This window comes from Pleurodeles waltl, chromosome 12 (genome assembly GCF_031143425.1).
Source record: "Pleurodeles waltl isolate 20211129_DDA chromosome 12, aPleWal1.hap1.20221129, whole genome shotgun sequence".
Taxonomy (NCBI): Eukaryota; Metazoa; Chordata; class Amphibia; order Caudata; family Salamandridae; genus Pleurodeles; species Pleurodeles waltl.
In genome coordinates, this window is record NC_090451.1 from 2,579,739 (window position 1) to 2,595,099 (window position 15,361).

General features: G+C 40.9%; 5 non-coding genes across 5 annotated transcripts; all 5 read left to right on the plus strand.

Annotated features, from left to right (window-relative positions):
• Nucleotides 1–910: 910 nt before the first annotated feature.
• Nucleotides 911–992, plus strand: TRNAS-GCU (transfer RNA serine (anticodon GCU)). Its single transcript has one exon. It is a non-coding gene; the product is annotated as a tRNA-Ser (tRNA).
• Nucleotides 993–8,723: 7,731 nt separating this feature from the next.
• Nucleotides 8,724–8,805, plus strand: TRNAS-GCU (transfer RNA serine (anticodon GCU)). The gene has a single exon. It is a non-coding gene; the product is annotated as a tRNA-Ser (tRNA).
• A 503-nt stretch (nucleotides 8,806–9,308) lies between these two features.
• On the plus strand, nucleotides 9,309–9,390 carry TRNAL-AAG (transfer RNA leucine (anticodon AAG)). The gene has a single exon. It is a non-coding gene; the product is annotated as a tRNA-Leu (tRNA).
• A 4,652-nt stretch (nucleotides 9,391–14,042) lies between these two features.
• On the plus strand, nucleotides 14,043–14,124 carry TRNAS-GCU (transfer RNA serine (anticodon GCU)). The gene has a single exon. It is a non-coding gene; the product is annotated as a tRNA-Ser (tRNA).
• Nucleotides 14,125–14,629: 505 nt separating this feature from the next.
• Nucleotides 14,630–14,711, plus strand: TRNAL-AAG (transfer RNA leucine (anticodon AAG)). The gene has a single exon. It is a non-coding gene; the product is annotated as a tRNA-Leu (tRNA).
• The last annotated feature ends 650 nt before the right edge of the window (nucleotides 14,712–15,361 follow it).

A 15,361-nucleotide genomic window follows, 5' to 3' on the forward strand; every position in this document is an offset into this window, starting at 1 on the left:
GTTCACTTTATTGACTCTCATTAAAGGTTATTGATTAGCATGCTGATTAGTTATTGCGATTGTTGTTGAGATATTGATCTATTGATTTGTGATGCCAAAAGACATCTCGTACTGGGAAGTCCCCGAACCTGGTCTAAAAGGTTCATCGACCTAGGCGTGTCTCCTTGTAAGTTTACTTATCAAGGCTCTGACGCGCCTTCACTAATAAAAAGTAATCTGATCGCTTGCTGCGGAGTCATAGTCAACAAAAACTACCAAAATATTACTTAAATGTATTGTAATTACGACTGCCTCAGTTTTATGCATTACGTGAGTAGTCGGACAGCAATTTATTTAGCGCAAAAATATTTCTTGTTGATGCACGTACGTTTTTAAACTGAAGTGTCATAGCTGTAGCGGCAATACTCCCAGTTTAGGTGGTTTTATAAACTAAGTTTTACTTTCTCCTACTTAAAACTTTTTGCAGAACAATGCACATTAAATGGGAAGGCAGTTTTCCTTAATTGTGTACTATTTGCTGCCTAATGTTGACATGTAAGCACACCACCAATAACTGACACCTAGAGACTCGAAAGCGCCATACCAGTACAATATTTGTATGATATTGCACTTTAAATCCACGTACAACTGAATTAAAGCAATCTTAGCTCATTTGAGGGTAGTGTGATAGTACATCACATATGAATAGAACACGTTTGGAAAGTGTAATTTTCATGATTACATTACATTTAACATATAAATTCAAGCTGAAGTAGGGATGGACAACAAGGTCGTGTAGAGCAAAGCTGAAGACAACAAGTTACCATAACAATCTGTAAATATATGATCTTTATTATGTTTAGACAACTATCACCTAATAGAACACATTTTGGCTACCATATTTTGTACTCCTGAAAGATAGTGTTTTAAAGACGAGGTGGCCGTGTGGTTAAGGCGATGGTTTGCTAATCCATTGTGCTCTGCACGCATGGGTTCGAATCCCCTCCTCGTCGGTTTATTGTTCCGGCCTTAGATTTTAGTATGTGGTAAGACTGGATTAACCCTATTTTATGTGAAAGTTAAATGACATATCCCATGGTATTTCCGGCAGTACACGGCTCAGTTTGGAAACACCGCTCAGTTGAGTACTGTGCTTAGGCATTACTGTAAACAGCGCCAGCTGGGTTCTGCTCATGAATTACAAAATCTTTCCTAAGGCGGAGGTTGGTAAGTTGAGGGACGTAGATAGTTTGATTCCTTATCCTTAAAGAAAGAGAAGCAGCGTGTGCGGGACGCCAATGGAAGGGTTGTCTTCCTTCGGACTCTCAGGACTGGCGCTCCCTGACACCTCCCATGGCCCGGGACCAATCCTGACCTACTGAATGTATCACGTGCCTGCTGCTGTTGGCGTTGACTTTCCTAGGATCACTTCACAGGCTATACACCCTTATTCTCCAACTCCCCTAAACAACAGAACATCTCACTTCAGAAAGCTTACAGAAACAGGTTTGCACAGGGTAGTGTGGCGGAGCGGTCTAAGGCGCTGGATTAAGGCTCCAGTCTCTTTGGAGGCGTGGGTTGGAATCCCACTGCTGCCAGTATTTTTCAACTCACAAACATATTTTGTCTGCATCAGTGTCTCACTCTCTGCCTTCTGCACCTACGATCCACATAGCGAGAGGTGAGACTATGTAAAGTGGTGACGTATATATATAAGGGTAGCCAGACAGTGGGACCGAGCCTTCTTATTTTAAAAAACCACAACCTAAGGTGACAAGAATTGTATCGGTAAACAAACCAGCTGTCTTGAAGTCTAACTATAGAGGCGACGAGAGGGGTCACTGTGATGCTGAAAGTTCAGTGAGTGTAAACAGTAGAACGCTGTGTGATACGTTTCCTTGCAGTGATAACAGCTCGCGTTTCTAAAGCAGAGAGCAAACATACAATGGGAAGAAGAATAAATAAGGAAAGACATATATTATATGCAGACAGTTATTATACTTTGCTTTTCACCTGTAACTCGCTCAACTGTCGGTGAATGCTGCGTTACCCTGCATAGCAAGGTCACCACAGCGGGTGTCCACAGTGTTTGGCCAAGTTACTATAGTTGTGAGCTTGTAGATGTGAGGTAGCGTGGCTGAGCAGGCTAAACTGGCTAGATTTAGGCTCCAGTCTCTCTGGAGCCGAGGGCTTGAATCTCAACACTATAATTTTACTTGAACCAAATACTTTTGCAAAAAAGGTTCATGTAATAAATATTCATTAGGGTCGTGGTTGTGAGTATGACACTAATGGATAAAAGTGGGACTAACAATGCTACAATTCCTGAGACTACCACTGCACTAACAGCCTGGGAGAGGTTTGAGCTGGATACAAGATACTTGCATGAGGGAACTAACTCGAAAGGGGAACTATCCACTGATGTTTTCTATCGCTTGCTGAGTGAGTATGTTGACACAATGGATGCAAAAGATTGTTTTGTGTGTACACAGATTCCTGTTTCGGTACAAGAGGGGGTTACCTATCATAGACTGTCATTAACATATGGGATACGTTGTAGTCTGTTACTAACAAGATTCTATAACCAGGAAGAGATTCAATATTTTTACTCAAATCATGATCTTGTGTTTTCTAATGTGCCTATCATAGAGGATGTGAGTGGGTTAGATAAGTACTATAGCATAAAGTTAGTTAAAGGATTCTTTCAGGCGACATTAACAATTAGTACATCTTATGCACACCACAATAATTTGACATGTTTGCTTACACCTGTAGAGAAAAGCTTTTTAGATCACACGGAAGAGAGAAGAAGGGCATTGAAGGGTAAACTAGAGAAAGGATTACAGCAACGGGCCTTTGCTAGTAGTGACGGTTATAGTGCAATTAGAGAACAAGGGAAGTTAGCTTTAGACGCACTACATGTAGGAAAGCTTAGCATATCCAAGACCAAATCATACTATGACAATGTGTTTGTGGGAATGAGTGAATGTAAGCGTGTGTTTTTGTTTCAGAGTAAATGGACGTTCATGTTAAATGGACAGGATCCAGCAATCCCCGGGATTTATTATATATGTGTGTGAGAAACTGGGGCTGATTGCAGAGGCCCCATAACTTTTTGCCCCCATTTTCCACTTTATGCTGGTTTTTTCCTGATTCTGATGGTGCCCTGGGTACTGCTAACCAGTCCCAGGGCCTGTGCTCTGTGTAAAATGGATATGCAAATTAGGCTAATTATAATTGGCTAAGTAAACCTACCTATAAGTCCCTAGTATATGGTAGGGCATGTAGGTTTAGGGACCACAGCATAGGTGGTGCACACCTAGGTGCATTGCTGAGGTGCCCAGTGTCATTTTAAAAGCAAGCCTGCCTTGCTGGCTGCTTTTAAATTAAAGTTATATGCAAATTCGACTTTGGAATTAAAGGTACTTCCAAAGTCTTAAACTACCTTATTTTTACATATAAGTCACCCCTAAGGTGTGCCCTATGTGCCCCTAGGGCTGGGTGCCATGTAACTATAAGCAGGGACTTTATAAAAATAGATTTATAAGCCCTGGTGAGGTAAAAACAGCCAAATTCGTTTTTCCCTCATTGAAGTAAATGGCCTTCATAGGCTAGAATGGGCAGACTTTATTTAAAATTTTAAAGTCTCCTTAAGTGTTACATACCAAGAATTTGGTATCAAATTGATTGTTATAATAAATCCCACAACTTCCAGTTGTTGGATTTAATATAACTAGTGCAGGTAAAAAGTTTAGACTTTACCTAAAAAGTTGCCAATTTCAGCTCTGCATTGTTTTTGCTGCTGTGCTCTGATTGGCCAGCCTGCAGCAGCTTCTGCCAGGCTACTTTAATGAGGTGTGAAGTGGCCTGACTTCACACAAAGGAATGTGCTTGGGGGAGAGAACCTCCCCTCAGCAGATGGGGAAGCAGGAAGGGGGAGGGCTGCCAAACTGGTCTTCAAAGGCAGAGAAGGACATCTGGAGCACCCAGCAACACCCCCACATCCTGCAACCCCAGACAGCTAGGTGCCCCCTTGATTAGATTAGGAGAGGGCAGGAGAGGGGTGTGTTTATGATTTTTAGCCACACCAGTGGGTGGGCTCAGCCAGATCTCTCCTCTAAAAATCAGATTCATCCATTTTGGATTTTTAGAGACTGTTGCCTTCTGGGATGGATTTTTGCCACACTTCCCAGGAAGTGGTCATCACAGGGGGACGACCCTGTCCCTGATTGGAGGACCAGGGCCCCCCTGCTTTTCACCCAGGAGCAAGGATAAAACTGGCAGACCTGCACCCACGCCTCAGATCCCCACCAAATTTCAAGAAGAAAGAACTACAAGGAGAAGAAGGACTGCCCTGCTGGACCCCTGGCCTGCACCTGGACCCTGCACTCAGAAAGACTGCACCAGCTGCACACTTGGGCTTCACCACAAGAAGGACTTTGCCTGGCTTCCACTGGTTCAAGGAGGGACTCCCTGTTTGCTACAGGTGAAAAATTGCTAACCAGAGTCCCCTGCACCAACTCCTGAAAAAGTGACCAGCTGACCACTGCCCAGTGGCCAAAAAGGAGTTTGCGCCAGGTGCACTCTGGGAGTTGAAGTCCGCACTTCCCAAGGACCATCACAGAACTTCTGGACCCTTGGGGTGAGCTGTGGACCCCAAAAGAACCTTAAAAGAACATCTGGGTGAAGCCCCAGAAGTTTGGAAAAGATTGGAGAAATTTTAGAAAAAAGCTCCATAAAGTGACCGACTCGACGCGGAAATTCTAGCCGGCTTGCCTCAACCGCGACCCGGCCAGACTTCGTGGTTCGTCCCGGTCAAGAAAAACATCCGAAAAAGAGACTAAGTCCGAACGTAAAAAGTTGACCGGGACCTTCCAGCCATCGTATCCGAGAAGGGCTCCACGGACGTCGGATCAAGATCCAGGTTTACCCCGGTCGAAGGATTTTCATCTCGAAAAAAACGACTAAGTCCGAAGGTAGAAATCACCACCGAGGAAACCGACTTCGCGTATCCGGACAAGGGCTCCAGGAGGTCGGATCCAACTGGCAGGTTCGTCCCGGTGAAGAAAAACTTCAAAATAAAGACTAAGTCAGAAGGTAACTTTTTAACCGAGGCTTCCCGCGACCTGTATCCGAGCAGGGCTCCATCGCGGTCGGCCTGAAAGTTTGACTTTGTCCCGGTCCTGGTGCAACCAGATGACCCGATTGGCGCTTTTTGTTTCTATGCGCTAGAAAATAATAATACTTTAAAAATTCATATCTCCGGTTCCCCTGAACCGATTTTAATCGTTTTTGTGTCATTTTAAAGATAAAAATATAAGCTATTTTTATAAATTGGTGTTGGATTTTTAAACTGTTTCCTGTGTTTTATTTAATTACTGTTTTGTGATATTTGAATGCTTTACACTTTGTCTCCTAAGTTAAGCCTTGACGCTCGATGCCAAGCTACCAAGGGTAGAGCTGGGATTAATTTACTGAGACCTAACTGTACTTTTGTGGAGGTTTGTGGCTTGTTGCTAGGTGTAGGTACCTACCTGCCCTACCAATAACCCATTTTCCAACAATGTGGACTTAATGCTTATTATCGTCTTCCAAAGGGATAGTATGGGACATGTTATTTGGGGATAGTTTTCCCAAAGATATATCAACTTGACGATTTGAAAAGGTTACCAAAATTGTCTGAATTACATCGTACTAGACATAAGAAAGAGACTGCTGCTGGTGTAGTAGGAGACATATTTGGGACGATAATTTCTTCAGTGGGAGTTATTATGAACTCCATAAAGATTCAAAAGTTGTCTACTATTGAGGATAACATGCTGACAAACTTTTCAGGGGCTATACTCCTGATGGATACTGAACTTGCTGCGGAGGGGGCTATGACTCTTCAAAACAGGCTTGCTTTAGACATTCTTTTAGTAAAAAATGGCAGAGTTTGTAGATTGCTCAATGGGTGTAATTGTTGCGCTTACATACCAGATAATAGTAATGAGATTAGAAGTATGCTTACTAACTTGACTAGGGATAGTACGAACTTGAAGGATTTGAAAGAATCAGGTGTTTGGAAAAAGGTTGGGAAAGGATTTGCTTCAGTGGGAAATTGGATTAGTAACATTTGGCATGGGATATTGTCTAAAATAAGACAGGGGATATTGATTGTTATAGATTGCTTATTTGGATCATGGGTGGCATGTAAAATTAGTAAAAGAATAACATTGAAGATGGCGAAAAATAATAGGAGGAGGGAAGAAAAACAAAGGGAAAAATTATTCAGGGCAAGATCAAAGGGGAAACCAAGAAGGGAAGAGATTGATATGAGGGAATTTTAGTATGTAAAATTAGTAGGGAAGATTTGTGTGATGACAAGAGTCATCAGAGGAGGGATTGCTGGATTGTGTCTTTTAAAATTAATATTAACATGAAAAGCTTACAATATATTGTGTAATGAAGCTGCATAAAAAATGTGTTAACGTAGAAATAATGCACACGTTTGAAATGTGCCCACGGGGAGTGGCTACCAATGTATACGAAGACTAATGAAAGTTATTAATGCTGAATTAATTATGTACTAATGTTTTTAATTTGTATTAACGTATCAAAATTGGAGTTATGTATTAGGAGTTTGTTCATTAAGCAGTAGGCCTTAGTTTAGCGAAGGTCTGTGCCTAGCTGCCTGGTCTCATATTAAACTGTCTTTATCTAACGTGCAATGTGCTATTTTCCTGAAGGACATGAAACTGTACTTTCCCAAAAGCTAGAGATGTGTGTAGCTGTAGTAAATTCTTTTTCATGGGACCCTACTTGCTCAAGGAGACATTCTTGCTGAATGCAACAGTGTAATTTGTAACAGGTGCAAGGCTGCCTGGAGTAGGAGAAAACAATGGAACTACTGACTGTAGCATAAAATATAACTTTTCTTACCTGTCATTCCAACCGATGAAAACGTCAATAACATGGGCCAATCAACGACATGAGAACTGTGGTTTGTGTAAAACTCTGGTGAAGATTATTGGACAGAGATGGCGATGCACCAATGATTATCCATTGAGGAATTAGGAGTAAATTAGACAGCTTTGATTTAACCACATGACCCGAGGAGAAATCAGGCATTTATTGGACATTCCACTCCAAGCCATTCTTTGCCATTCTACTGAGCCATTTAGGCCATTTAGTTTGAGACTTTGCCGTTTGTTTGCCCTGTTACTCTAAACCACCCTTTACTTATTCCTTACCTGATACTTACTTCTCCTCTATATGAGGGAAGTTCTTGTTCCTTAGCTATGCCATACTGATACTTTGCCCTGTCCTTTCTTTGCTGATGATGCAAACGACTGATGTCCCGAGGACGAAGACTGACGCTGTTTGCTGATCCGTTGGATGGGTAACTATCTGATGAAAATTGTAATTGTCTGTTTGCCTTTTCTTTCTAGGTACCAACTGATCTTTGATAGAGGCCATAGTTAGATGTTTTCCAAATTTGTGTTTGCTAAATTGTTTTGCATGAAGCCCAACATGCTGATGCTAATACGAGGTTATTTAAGGTGTTCACTAAAATCTGACACAAATAGACAAATGACTGAGTTCTTGCTTTGTTGAACCATGCACTACTGAGACTTTGCTAAGTTGCTTCTTAATAATTATGTGTTAATACTGAGTGAATATTCTCTATGCATTGATTAATTGCGTTTCTAATTGCAAATCTGAAGAGTTACTAATGAGATGAATTGCTGATGAGATTAACATAAATGACTTTAGATTGTAACCAGTAGGGAAATAAATATCCTAACACTTAACTAAATTGGTGTGGTTATTCATGACTGAAATATCATGGTGTGTTCACTTTATTGACTCTCATTAAAGGTTATTGATTAGCATGCTGATTAGTTATTGCGATTGTTGTTGAGATATTGATCTATTGATTTGTGATGCCAAAAGACATCTCGTACTGGGAAGTCCCCGAACCTGGTCTAAAAGGTTCATCGACCTAGGCGTGTCTCCTTGTAAGTTTACTTATCAAGGCTCTGACGCGCCTTCACTAATAAAAAGTAATCTGATTGCTTGCTGCGGAGTCATCGTCAACAAAAACTTCCAAAATATTACTTAAATGTATTGTAATTACGACTGCCTCAGTTTTATGCATTACGTGAGTAGTCGGACAGCAATTTATTTAGCGCAAAAATATTTCTTGTTGATGCACGTACGTTTTTAAACTGAAGTGTCATAGCTGTAGCGGCAATACTCCCAGTTTAGGTGGTTTTATAAACTAAGTTTTACTTTCTCCTACTTAAAACTTTTTGCAGAACAATGCACATTAAATGGGAAGGCAGTTTTCCTTAATTGTGTACTATTTGCTGCCTAATGTTGACATGTAAGCACACCACCAATAACTGACACCTAGAGACTCGAAAGCGCCATACCAGTACAATATTTGTATGATATTGCACTTTAAATCCACGTACAACTGAATTAAAGCAATCTTAGCTCATTTGAGGGTAGTGTGATAGTACATCACATATGAATAGAACACGTTTGGAAAGTGTAATTTTCATGATTACATTACATTTAACATATAAATTCAAGCTGAAGTAGGGATGGACAACAAGGTCGTGTAGAGCAAAGCTGAAGACAACAAGTTACCATAACAATCTGTAAATATATGATCTTTATTATGTTTAGACAACTATCACCTAATAGAACACATTTTGGCTACCATATTTTGTACTCCTGAAAGATGGTGTTTTAAAGACGAGGTGGCCGTGTGGTTAAGGCGATGGTTTGCTAATCCATTGTGCTCTGCACGCATGGGTTCGAATCCCCTCCTCGTCGGTTTATTGTTCCGTCCTTAGATTTTAGTATGTGGTAGGACTGGATTAACCCTATTTTATGTGAAAGTTAAATGACATATCCCATGGTATTTCCGGCAGTACACGGCTCAGTTTGGAAACACCGCTCAGTTGAGTACTGTGCTTAGGCATTACTGTAAACAGCGCCAGCCGGGTTCTGCTCATGAATTACAAAATCTTTCCTAAGGCGGAGGTTGGTAAGTTGAGGGACGTAGATAGTTTGATTCCTTATCCTTAAAGAAAGAGAAGCAGCGTGTGCGGGACGCCAATGGAAGGGTTGTCTTCCTTCGGACTCTCAGGACTGGCGCTCCCTGACACCTCCCATGGCCCGGGACCAATCCTGACCTACTGAATGTATCACGTGCCTGCTGCTGTTGGCGTTGACTTTCCTAGGATCACTTCACAGGCTATACACCCTTATTCTCCAACTCCCCTATACAACAGAACATCTCACTTCAGAAAGCTTACAGAAACAGCTTTGCACAGGGTAGTGTGGCTGAGCGGTCTAAGGCGCTGGATTAAGGCTCCAGTCTCTTTGGAGGCGTGGGTTCGAATCCCACCGCTGCCAGTATTTTTCAACTCACAAACGTATTTTGTCTGCATCAGTGTCTCACTCTCTGCCTTCTGCACCTACGATCCACATAGCGAGAGGTGAGACTATGTAAAGTGGTGACGTATATATATAAGGGTAGCCAGACAGTGGGACCGAGCCTTCTTATTTTAAAAAACCACAACCTAAGGTGACAATAATTGTATCGGTAAACAAACCAGCTGTCTTGAAGTCTAACTATAGAGGCGACGAGAGGGGTCACTGTGATGCTGAAAGTTCAGTGAGTGTAAACAGTAGAACGCAGTGTGATACGTTTCCTTGCAGTGATGACAGCTCGCGTTTCTAAAGCAGAGAGCAAACATACAATGGGGAAGAAGAATAAATAAGGAAAGACATATATTATATGCAGACAGTTATTATACTTTGCTTTTCACCTGTAACTCGCTCAACTGTCGGTGAATGCTGCGTTACCCTGCATAGCCAGGTCACCACAGCGGGTGTCCACAGTGTTTGGCCAAGTTACTATAGTTGTGAGCTTGTAGATGTGAGGTAGCGTGGCTGAGCAGGCTAAACTGGCTAGATTTAGGCTCCAGTCTCTCTGGAGCCGTGGGCTTGAATCCCAACACTTTAAGTTTACTTGAACCAAATACTTTTGCAAAAAAGGTTCATGTAATAAATATTCATTAGGGTCGTGGTTGTGAGTATGACACTAATGGATAAAAGTGGGACTAACAATGCTACAATTCCTGACACTACCACTGCACTAACAGCCTGGGAGAGGTTTGAGCTGGATACAAGATACTTGCATGAGGGAACTAACTCGAAAGGGGAACTATCCACTGATGTTTTCTATCGCTTGCTGAGTGAGTATGTTGACACAATGGATGCAAAAGATTGTTTTGTGTGTACACAGATTCCTGTTTCGGTACAAGAGGGGGTTACCTATTACAGACTGTTATTAACATATGGGATACGTTGTAGTCTGTTACTAACAAGATTTTATAACAAGGAAGAGATTCAATATTTTTACTCAAATCATGATCTTGTGTTTTCTAATGTGCCTATCATAGAGGATGTGAGTGGGGTAGCTAAGTACTATAGCATAAAGTTAGTTAAAGGATTCTTTCAGGCGACATTAACAATTAGTACATCTTATGCACACCACAATAATTTGACATGTTTGCTTACACCTGTAGAGAAAAGCTTTTTAGATCACACGGAAGAGAGAAGAAGGGCATTGAAGGGTAAACTAGAGAAAGGATTACAGCAACGGGCCTTTGCTAGTAGTGACGGTTATAGTGCAATTAGAGAACAAGGGAAATTAGCTTTAGACGCACTACATGTAGGAAAGCTTTGCATATCCAAGACCAAATCATACTATGACAATGTGTTTGTGGGAATGAGTGAATGTAAGCGTGTGTTTTTGTTTCAGAGTAAATGGACGTTCATGTTAAATGGACAGGATCCAGCAATCTCCGGGATTTATTATATATGTGGACTTAATGCTTATTACCGTCTTCCAAAGGGATAGTATGGGACATGTTATTTGGGGATAGTTTTCCCAAAAATATATCAACTTGACGATTTGAAAAGGTTACCAAAATTGTCTGAATTACATCGTACTAGACATAAGAAAGAGACTGCTGCTGGTGTAGTAGGAGACATATTTGGGACGATAATTTCTTCAGTGGGAGTTATTATGAACTGCATAAAGATTAAAAAGTTGTCTACTTTTGAGGATAACATGCTGACAAACTTTTCAGGGGCTATACTCCTGATGGAAACTGAACTTGCTGCGGAGGGGGCTATGACTCTTCAAAACAGGCTTGCTTTAGACATTCTTTTAGTGAAAAATGGCAGAGTTTGTAGATTGCTCAATGGGTGTAATTGTTGCGCTTACATACCAGATAACAGTAATGAGATTAGAAGTATGCTTACTGACTTGACTAGGGATAGTACGGACTTGAAGGATTTGAAAGAACCAGGTGTTTGGAAAAAGGTTGGGAAAGGATTTGCTTCAGTGGGAAATTGGATTAGTAACATTTGGCATGGGATATTGTCTAAAATAATACAGGGGATATTGATTGTTATAGATTGCTTATTTGGATCATGGGTGGCATGTAAAATTAGTAAAAGAATAAAATTGAAGATGGTGAAAAATAATAGGAGGAGGGAAGAAAAACAAAGGGAAAAATTATTCAGGGCAAGATCAAAGGGGAAACCAAGAAGGGAAGAGATTGATATGAGGGAATTTTAGTATGTAAAATTTGTAGGGAAGATTTGTGTGATGACAAGAGTCATCAGAGGAGGGATTGCTGGAGTGTGTCTTTTAAAATTAATATTAACATGAAAAGCTTACAATATATTGTGTAATGAAGCTGCATAAAAAATGTGTTAACGTAGAAATAATGCACACGTTTGAAATGTGCCCACGGGGAGTGGCTACCAATGTATACGAAGACTAATGAAAGTTATTAATGCTGAATGAATTATGTACTAATGTTATAATTTGTATTAACATATCAAAATTGGAGTTATGTATTAGGAGTTTGTTCATTAAGCAGTAGGCCTTAGTTTAGCGAAGGTCTGTTCCTAGCTGCCAGGTCTCATATTAAACTGTCTTTTTCTAACGTGCAATGTGCTATTTTCCTGAAGGACATGAAACTGTACTTTCCCAGAAGCTAGAGATGTGTGTAGCTGTAGTAAATTCTTTCTCATGGGACCCTACTTGCTCAAGGAGACATTCTTGCTGAATGCAACAGTGTAATTTGTAACAGGTGCAAGGCTGCCTGGAGTAGGAGAAAACAATGGAACTACTGACTGTAGCGTAAAATGTAACTTTTCTTACCTGACATTCCAACCGATGAAAACGTCAATACAGGGGCCAATCAACGACATGAGAACTGTGGTTTGTGTAAAACTCTGCTGAAGATTATTGGACAGAGATGGCGATGCACCAATGATTATCCATTGAGGAATTAGGAGTAAATTAGACAGTTTTGATTTAACCACATGACCCGAGGAGAAATCAGGCATTTATTGGACATTCCACTCCAAGCCATTCTTTGCCATTCTACTGAGCCATTTAGGCCATTTCGTTTGAGACTTTGCCGTTTGTTCGCCCTGTTACTCTAAACCACCCTTTACTTATTCCTTACCTGATACTTACTTCTCCTCTATATGAGGGAAGTTCTTGTTCCTTAGCTATGCCATACTGATACTTTGCCCTGTCCTTTCTTTGCTGATGATGCAAACGACTGATGTCCCGAGGACGAAGACTGACGTTGTTTGCTGATCCGTTGGATGGGTAACTATCTGATGAAAATTGTAATTGTCTGTTTGCCTTTTCTTTCTAGGTACCAACTGCTCTTTGATAGAGGCCATAGTTAGATGTTTTCCAAATTTGTGTTTGCTAAATTGTTTTGCATGAAGCCCAACATGCTGATGCTAATATGAGGTTATTTAAGGTGTTCACTAAAATCTGACGCAAATAGACAAATGACTGAGTTCTTGCTTTGTTGAACCATGCACTACTGAGACTTTGCTAAGTTGCTTCTTAATAATTATGTGTTAATACTGAGTGAATATTCTCTATGCATTGATTAATTGCGTTTCTAATTGCAAATCTGAAGAGTTACTAATGAGATGAATTGCTGATGAGATTAACAGAAATGACTTTAGATTGTAACCAGTAGGGAAATAAATATCCTAACACTTAACTAAATTGGTGTGGTTATTCATGACTGAAAGATCATGGTGTGTTCACTTTATTGACTCTCATTAAAGGTTATTGGTTAGCATGCTGATTAGTTATTGCGATTGTTGTTGAGATATTGATCTATTGATTTGTGATGCCAAAAGGCATCTCGTACTGGGAAGTCCCCGAACCTGGTCTAAAAGGTTCATCGACCTAGGCGTGTCTCCTTGTAAGTTTACTTATCAAGACTCTGACGCGCCTTCACTAATAAAAAGTAATCTGATTGCTTGCTGCGGAGTCATCGTCAACAAAAACTACCAAAATATTACTTCAATGTATTGTAAATACGACTGCCTCAGTTTTATGCATTACGTGAGTAGTCGGACAGCAATTTATTTAGCGCAAAAATATTTCTTGTTGATGCACGTACGTTTTTAAACTGAAGTGTCATAGCTGTAGCGGCAATACTCCCAGTTTAGGTGGTTTTATAAACTAAGTTTTACTTTCTCCTACTTAAAACTTTTTGCAGAACAATGCACATTAAATGGGAAGGCAGTTTTCCTTAATTGTGTACTATTTGCTGCCTAATGTTGACATGTAAGCACACCACCAATAACTGACACCTAGAGACTCGAAAGCGCCATACCAGTACAATATTTGTATGATATTGCACTTTAAATCCACGTACAACTGAATTAAAGCAATCTTAGCTCATTTGAGGGTAGTGTGATAGTACATCACATATGGATAGAACACGTTTGGAAAGTGTAATTTTCATGATTTCATTTCATTTAACATATAAATTCAAGCTGAAGTAGGGATGGACAACAAGGTCGTATAGAGCTAAGCTGAAGACAACAAGTTACCATAACAATCTGTAAATATATGCTCTTTATTATGTTTAGACAACTATCACCTAATAGAACACATTTTGGCTACCATATTTTGTACTCCTTAAAGATGGTGTTTTGAAGACGAGGTGGCCGAGTGGTTAAGGCAATGGACTGCTAATCCATTGTGCTCTGCACACATGGGTTCGAATCCCATCCTCGTCGGTTTATTGTTCCGTCTTTAGTTTTTAGTATGTGGTAGGGCTGGGTTAACCCTATTTTATGTGAAAGTTAAATGACATATCCCATGGTATTTCCGGCAGTACAACGGCTCAGTTTGGAAACACCGCTCAGTTGAGTACTGTGCTTAGGCATTACTGTAAACAGCGCCAGCCGGGTTCTGCTCATGAATCACAAAATCTTTCCTGAGGCGGAGGGTTGGTAAGTTGAGGGACGTAGATAGTTTGATTCCTTATCCTTAAAGAAAGAGAAGCAGCACGTGCGGGACGCCAATGTAAGGGTTGTCTTCCTACGGACTCTCAGGACTGGCGCTCCCTGACACCTCCCATGGCCTGGGGCCAATCCTGACCTACTGAATGTATCACGTGCCTGCTGCTGTTGGCGTTGACTTTCCTAGGATCACTTCACAGGCTAAACACCCTTATTCTCCAACTCCCCTATACAACAGAACATCTCACTTCAGAAAGCTTACAAAAACAGGTTTGCACAGGGTAGTGTGGCCGAGCGGTCTAAGGTGCTGGATTAAGGCTCCAGTCTCTTTGGAGGCGTGGGTTCGAATCCCACCGCTGCCAGTATTTTTCAACTCACAAACGTATTTTGTCTGCATCAGTGTCTCACTCTCTGCCTTCTGCACCTACGATCCACATAGCGAGAGGTGAGACTATGTAAAGTGGTGACGTATATATATAAGGGTAGCCAGACAGTAAGACCAAGCCTTCTTATTTTAAAAAACCACAACCTAAGGTGACAAGAATTGTATCGGTAAATAAACCAGCTGTCTTGAAGTCTAACTATAGAGGCGACGAGAGGGGTCACTGTGATGCTGAAAGTTCAGTGAGTGTAAACAGTAGAACGCTGTGTGATACGTTTCCTTGCAGTGATGACAGCTCGCATTTCTAAAGCAGAGAGCAAACATACAATGGGGAAGAAGAATAAATAAGGAAAGACATCTATTATATGCAGACAGTTATTATACTTTGCTTTTCACCTGTAACTCGCTCAACTGTCGGTGAATGCTGCGTTACCCTGCATAGCCAGGTCACCACAGCGGGTGTCCACAGTGTTTGGCCAAGTTACTATAGTTGTGAGCTTGTAGATGTGAGGTAGCGTGGCTGAGCAGGCTAAATTGGCTAGATTTAGGCTCCAGTCTCTCTGGAGCCGTGGGCTTGAATCCCAACACGTTAAGTTTACTTGAACCAAATACTTTTGCAAAAAAGGTTCA